This window comes from Oryctolagus cuniculus, chromosome 8 (genome assembly GCF_964237555.1).
Source record: "Oryctolagus cuniculus chromosome 8, mOryCun1.1, whole genome shotgun sequence".
In the NCBI taxonomy this organism is placed as follows: Eukaryota; Metazoa; Chordata; class Mammalia; order Lagomorpha; family Leporidae; genus Oryctolagus; species Oryctolagus cuniculus.
Genome location: NC_091439.1, coordinates 126,380,996 through 126,388,592, shown reverse-complemented (window position 1 = coordinate 126,388,592; position 7,597 = coordinate 126,380,996). Strand labels below are relative to the sequence as shown.

The 7,597-nt window shown below is 36.9% G+C and overlaps 1 pseudogene; it reads right to left on the bottom strand.

Moving 5' to 3' along the window:
• Window positions 1-4,647: 4,647 nt before the first annotated feature.
• LOC127486260 (U2 spliceosomal RNA) lies at window positions 4,648-4,763 on the bottom strand (annotated as a pseudogene).
• Window positions 4,764-7,597: the final 2,834 nt, after the last annotated feature.

The window sequence follows — 7,597 nt, the reverse complement described above, 5'->3', positions numbered from 1 at the left end:
GACAATAACATATTTTTCATAATTGTAAAATAACTGAGCAAATTAGTGGCAGAGCTTGGAATCCAAGATAATTTTGTCTGACAACAAAACTCACACTCGATCCTCTTACAAGGCTTCTTAGCTGACTTTATCTTTCAGTGGTGCTATCACCATTGGTATATAATGCATCCTTGACCCTGAAAACAAGTTTTTTCTAAGTGCTCCTTGAGTAAAATATTCAGATTTTATTCACTGTTTTCTCTCCAGAGCCTGGTAGTGGTAGTGTATTAAGAATACTGAATAACCTAACAGGACCATTCATTCTGTGTAAGCTGATGGAAGCAGGTTAATTTTCTGCAACATTTTAAAAAATATTTCTTACAGATTTATGTATTTATTTGAAAGGTGGAGGGGCAAAGAGAGAAATCTCCCATTTTCTGGTTTATTTCCCAAATGGCAGCAATGCTCAGAGCTGGGTCAGGCTGTAGCAAGGAGCCAGGGACTCCATTGCGATCTCCCACATGGGTGCAGGGGCCCAGCCATTTGGTCATCTTCTGTTGCTTTCCCAGGTGCATTACCAGGGAGCTGGATTGGAATCCAAGCAGCCGGAACTCAAGCTGGTGTTCTAAAGTGGAGTACCAGTGTTATTAGCATTGCGTTAACCCACTGCGCCACAATGCTGCTCTAGATCTTCTGCAACATTTTAATTTCTTTTATTTACTTTTTGAAAACATTATTAATATAAATGGAATTGACTTCATGTATATCACAGATATAATTTGAAGAAGATAATCAAACTTCCCTCCTCCCTCCCCTCCCTCAATTTCCTCCCTTTCTTTTATTTCCCTTGAACTTTCACAATAACATAATTTCAATTTACTTCATAATCACAGGCCTGATAAATCAGTAAACGTAACGCTCAACAAGTACAAAATAGAAACACCACTGTTGCACAAGATTATAGACAAGGGCTGTAATCAATAATCAAACCGTAAGATGTCAGTTTCATTCTTATACAGTTTTTGAGTTCTATATTAACCTACAACATATCATGAAAAATCTATATTTGTCTTTTGGGTTCTATTTGTCATTTGAGTTCTATATTAACCTACAACATATCATAGAAAAATCTGTATTTGTCTTTTGGGGCCTGGCTTTTTTCACTAAGCATAATCGTTTCCAGTTGCATCCATTTTGTTGCGAAAGACAGGATTTCATTGCTTCCGTACGGTTGAGTAGTACTCGCTAGTGTATATATACATTATCTTTCTCTAGTGATCTCTTGATGGACATCTGGGTTGATTCCACTTCTCAGCTATTGTGAATTGAACTCCCAAAAACACGGAGTACAAACAACTCTTCAAATGGTGATTTCATCTCATCCTGGGAGTGGGATGGCTTGGTCACATGATATATCTATTTTCAGAATTCTGAGAAATCTTTATACTGTATTTTATAACGGTTACACAAGTTTACATTCCAACTAACAGTGAACAAGGGTACCTTTTTCTCCACATTCTAATTTCAATGAGAAACTTAGGAAAACAGGAGCAAGTATCCTGGTGCAAAAGGCTAAGCCACTGCCTGCAATGCCTGCATCAGATATGAGTGCTTGTTCAAGTCCCAGCTGCTCCACTTCTGATTCAGCTACCTGCTAATGAACCTGGGAAAACAGTGAAAGATGGTCCAAGTACTTGGACCCCTGGCACTCATGTGGGAGACCTGGATGGAGTTCCAGACTGTTGCCTTCAGCCTAGCCCAACCCTAGCTGTCGTGGTCAATTGGAGATTGAACCAATAAATGGAAGCTCATTTGCTTGATCTCTCTCTGTCCCTATCTCTCTGTCATTCTGCCTTTCAAATAAATAAATAAATCTTTAAAAAATTAGGAAAACATTGAGAATTAACATCTATTTTGTTAAATTATTTATTTGAGAAGAGAGAGAGAGAGAGAATCTCCCATCTACTGGGTCACTCCCCAAGTGCCCAAAACATTCAGGACTGGACTGAAACTGTTGCTAGAAGCTAAGAAATCAATGCAGGTCTCCTACAGGGGTAGCAAGAAGTCAATTACCTTGGGCCATTACTGAAGCTGAATTCAGGAGCCTCGGATGAGCACCAAACCCAGGCATTCCTATATGGGACACAGGTGTCTTAACAATTTTACTAACCGCTCCTTGGTAACATTTCTGTTTTTTAATGCTAAAAGTAAGAAAATGTAATTGACATTCTTCAGGTCAACTTATAGTACTACATGCAGAGACGTATATACAAAGGAATGAGCAGTTATCATGTTCTGCCAACATAATATTTGATTTCTCCCTCATCATTAATCCTTCACTCTTCCTTTTGTTTTTCTTTGGATCCAAGAAAAATGGTATTTTGGTTACCAGATTTTGTGTTCAAATTTCTCCTTGTGTAAAGACTAGTCATTTTTTGGTGAAAAGTAACAAAACAGTTTATCCCTGATGTCCCCTGTCTGTGTCCTGTGTCCCTTTCTGAAAGATGTGGCCTGATGTGCCTTTCATGGGGATATTCTGCCAGAAGGCATTTTATCTCCTTTTGTGAGGGCATCAAAAACTCGGACTGAAAAACGCTGAAATTGCTTCATTCATCTGTCAAGACATTCAAACCTCTTCAAGGCCAGAAGCCAAAAGAGGTCCTGAAAAAGAAAATGATGTCAGAAATAGATCTGCCAGAGAGGACTTGCAACTCTAAATCTCTCAGTTGCTGCAGGAAGGTCAAGAGTCTGTGAACCCCTGTGCACAGGAAAGAGCTAGAAAATGCGGACGGCGAGAGCAGTCCGTGAGAAAGCCCATCGGTGTTGTCACTGGAATCAGCAGTATCCCTTCTGCTTGCATTGCCTAGGTACACTTATTTCTGTATTATATATCATTAATTGAACCATAGTAACCATACAAGGAAACAATTTTACGTTGCTCACTGAGTCATCACCGCACTTTCAGTTTTCACCCAACCTCTTTGATGTGCATCATCTCACCACCCCCGGGCAGCTGCAAAGTGGGCATCAGAATGGGCAGTCCTGTGGAGAGAGGCCCTTCAGCAGGTCAGTCTGCGCCTGACCTCGGAACTGCTGGAGCTCCTCTGTCAATCAACTGCCCCCCATGAACAATAGTTCCCAAATATCTGTACTCACCTCCAAAGAATTCTATTTTACTATGAGGTATTCATTTCAAGAGAACTAATTTGCTAGATATATAATCAAAATCCCTTAATTTCTATATCGGTTGAATCACATTTGAGTAAGATTTGGAAAAGTCAAGGATAAAATCATTTGGATCTTGTATTTCTGAGCTTTTTTCTTGTGGAATCCTTTCCCTCCAGCAGAACTTTGCAAGATTTCCCATGTGATATATTCTCTTAGTCTTATTTATCTGAAAACTTTATTTCATTTTATATTTTAAAATTATTACCAGGTTTAGAATCCTGGGGAGACAGTGTTTCTTTTGTTCTTATGGCATTGTGTAGATACTGTCACATTTTCTATTACCTTCTGTTAGTCTCATTATTCTTTTCAAGATAATGTCTTTTTCTTAGACTGCTATTTTTTAAAATAAATTTCTGCAGTTCTAGTGCCATATACCTAGCAGTGCTTTTTCTGTATTTACCCAGTTTAGATTTTTTTTAGATATTTGCATCAATGCGATCATGTCTTTCATCATTTTTATAAAATTCTAGGCATATTTATTTAATTATTTTTTAAATATTTATTTATTTATTTATTTGAAAGAGTTATACAGAGAAAGAAGGAAAGACAGAGAGAGAGAGAGAGAGAGAGAGGTCTTCCATCTGCTGGTTTACTCCCCAGTTGGCTACAAAGGCCAGAGCTATGCTGATCTGAAGCCAGGAGCCAGGAGCTTCCTCTGGGTCTCCCAAGCGGGTGCACGGCCCAACGACCTGGGCCATCCTCTACTGCTTTCCCAGGCCATAGCAGAGAGCTGGATTGGAACTGGAGCAGCCAGGTCTAGAACCGGCACTCACATGGGATGCCAGCACTGCAGGCGGCTGCTTTACCCACTGCACCACAGTGTCGGCCCCAGGCATATTTATTTAAATATCTCTTTTGATCCATTTGCACTTCCTTGTTGATAGCACCTCAGTTTGCTACAACAAAAAATATGGAATCAACATAGATGTAAGATGCAAGTTTCCTTAGATGCCTTTACTGGTAGGGAGATTCATGTTACTGCTGTTGCTGTTCATGTTTTTAATTAAGAATTGCTGCTAAACTTTCTTCAAAGCTCTCTATGTATCTAGATAATCAGATGTATTTTTTGTGCTTTACTCTTTGAAAATGCTGAAATATAACTACTAATTTTCAAGGGCTAAACTAAACTTTTTTTCCTTGGAAAAACCCTTTGTGATTATTAGGTACTGTTTTATATATTTATAGCTAGTATGAACTTTGAAAGCATTATGTTTAATAAAAGAAGCCAACCACAAAAGACCACATACCATAGAATTCCATTTACATGAAATGTTCAGGATAGACATTCAGAATTAGAAAACAGATTCATGATGTTTGAGATAGGGGTAGGAGAGAACGGGAAGTGATTGCTAATATAATATTCTTTCTTTCCTTCATGTCCTTCTTCTTTGCCATGAATATCCATTTTGTCCATGATACCATGATATGGGAATAGAAGGGAGAAAGTACATTGTCTTCAGGTTTCAGAAGCCTAGACCCTAATAAAGTAGTAACCTCTATTAAACTGGTAAGAACAGATACTACACTTGATCTTAGCCAAAAGGCCAAGAAGCGATAAAGTAGTAACCTCTATTAACCTTGACTTCATTAGTTCATTATTTAACCTCCCTACTCCCTTAGATTTGAATGACTTGAATCCTGAGCTTCATAATAATCCCCTACTAATATAGATATTTTGTCTAATAGTATATAATATATTTAGTCCATCCACAAAGTGTGTTTGTCAATAAGTGTTTTCTCACCTATATCTACCTTTGGTTTTATATCAATCTATTCAAAATTATTGAATATCTGATAGGACTTAGCATTGGGTTAAGGATGGTGACCTGTGTGAGTTATCCAAAGTATATGAGGTAGAAAGACAAGAATCTTGAATAGAAGGTATCTCTCTGCACAAATGTGAACAGAGTTCTACAAGAAGTATATTGGTGAATTATCACTTAAGAGACAAATTCCACCTTTATCATTTAATACCGCTTTTCTATTCTTCTGTATTATCATTGGTTAAGATTGGTAAATGGTTAAGATTACTGGTAAATGGTTAAGATCATTGGTTAAGATATCATGGTTTCTGTATTATCATTGGTTAAGATTCGATTTGGTAAAAATATTAGCTTGAAATTGTAGAAACAGCCCATATTTCAGCGAATCAAGGTAAATAATAATGTAATTCAGAATAAAAAGGGCACTATCTGAACCCTGATCATTTCAGCTTTCTTTTAATAAAATAAGAGTTAAGTAGATATGAAAATGACATTCTGAGAAATAAAATAGCAATTATTATTTCCTGGTATTTTCAATAACTTACTACATGTATTTTTTCAAGGACTAATTATGAACTGGAGCAGTCATCATATTGTGTAGGGAATATAAACTAGTGAAAAAGCAAAGTTATTTACTGCCAAGAGCTATTTTCCAATTTATAAATATGTAACAAGTTTCTGTATTTTCTCATATGGAGAAATTACTTATAGTTCTAAAAATCTATTTCCTGGAAGAGATGTAATTAAGGCTAGAGCAGTTCTATAAAGACAATCACACTATTATTTTCATAAACAGTTAAGAATTAATGTAAAAGACATTCTCTGTATATTTCAGATAACAAGAAAATGAGTAAGGTTCCACAGAATTCTATTATGCAATGTATTTTCTTTTGAATACAATTCTGAAAATTATGAGGAACTGAAATAGCCAAGGTCATTAAAAAGTATATTAACTTATTTTACAAAATTATCTCCTAAAGTTAAAATCCTACAAGAAGCGATTTTATTGTAAATTTGAGAAACCTATAATGACCATGTTAATATGATTTTTATAACTTCAACTTAGCGGTGCCAAATTAGTCTTTGTTTCTAACACTTTTAAAAGAAAACTTCAAGTTAACAAACAAAGAAGGTAATTCATCCCCAAGTACCCACTAAATAGATCCCAATCTATTTAAACAATATATTTATAAACAGGATTTCTGTTTATTCCATTATCTTCTTTCCCATCCGATTTCCACTGGAATATTTCATCTTGATGATCACCATATATCCGTTTCTATTGGTCACTTCTAACACTGAGTTAAAAGAATAAAACTAAATAAAGGTATGTTCCCATCTGAAATGAATGCAGGAAATTACTTTATAAAAGGAAAATGCAGTTTCAATGGAAAATTGATCATTTTAATGCCTTCATTTTTAAAATTTAAGACAGAAAATACAACTATTCAGAATGAAAAAATATTAAGCATTAAGGAAAAGTAATTCATAGAATAAAATGCAAATTGTTAACAAATAAAGATAAAATGTTAAGATACATTCAAATGTTTAAGTTATTCAGTATCAAAAATGATAACATTCTGAGTTGGAAAAGATGCCAACAAGCTTGCTCGTGTTATATATTTCTGGTAAATAAGAGACTCATAAAGTACTTTGGATGGGATTTAAAATATTTATTTATTTATTTGACAGGTAGAGTTATAGACAGTGAGAGAGAGACAGAGAGAAAGGTCTTCCGTTGGTTCACTCCCCAAATGGCCGCCACGGCCGGCACTGCGCCAATCCAAAGCCAGGAGCCAGGTGCTTCCTCCTGGTCTCCCTTGTGGGTGCAGGAGCCCAGGCACCTGGGCCCTCCTCCACTGCCTTCCCGGGCCACAGCAGAGAGCTGGACTGGAAGAGGAGCAACCGGGACTAGAACCCGGTGCCCATATGGGATGCCGGCACCACAGGCAGAGGATTAACCAAGTGAGCCATGGCGCCCGCCCCTATTTGTTTATTTATAACACTAAATGAAAGAAGAACAGAATCTTAGAGAAAGAGCTCCCATCTACTGGTTCACTCCCCAAATGCCCACAATGACTAGGTCTGGGTCAGCACTGAAGCTAGGAACCAAGAGTGCTATTTGGGCTCCTCATGCGAGTGACAGGAACCAGTTACCTGAGCCATCACCACTGCCTCTCAGTATCTGCATTAGCAGGAAGCTGGAATCAGAATTCAGAGCTGGATACCAATCCCAGGCACTCCGGTTTGGGATATGATGTCTTAACCACTGAACTAATGCCTGCCTCTTTGGATAGAACTTAACAATAGTTTTCAAAAGCATTAACATTTTATGCACTTGTTACCCATCCAATATTTTCTAAGAATTTGTGTGCATAAAAAAGATAAGAGATGGACAAAGCATTTGGCTAAGGTGTCCATACTGATTGGCTCAAATCCTAGTTTGATCTCAAAAAAAATATAGGTTGTGATTTTACTTTAACAACAATCCAACATATAATACAGACAGTAGTTGTGGAAATGAACAAGAAAAGTTGTGGAAGGGCTTATTTTGAAAATAATGTAACACTGGAGAAATTTCTGCAATTAATGACCAAATAGGAGATAGCTGAGCATGTGAGGTAAAC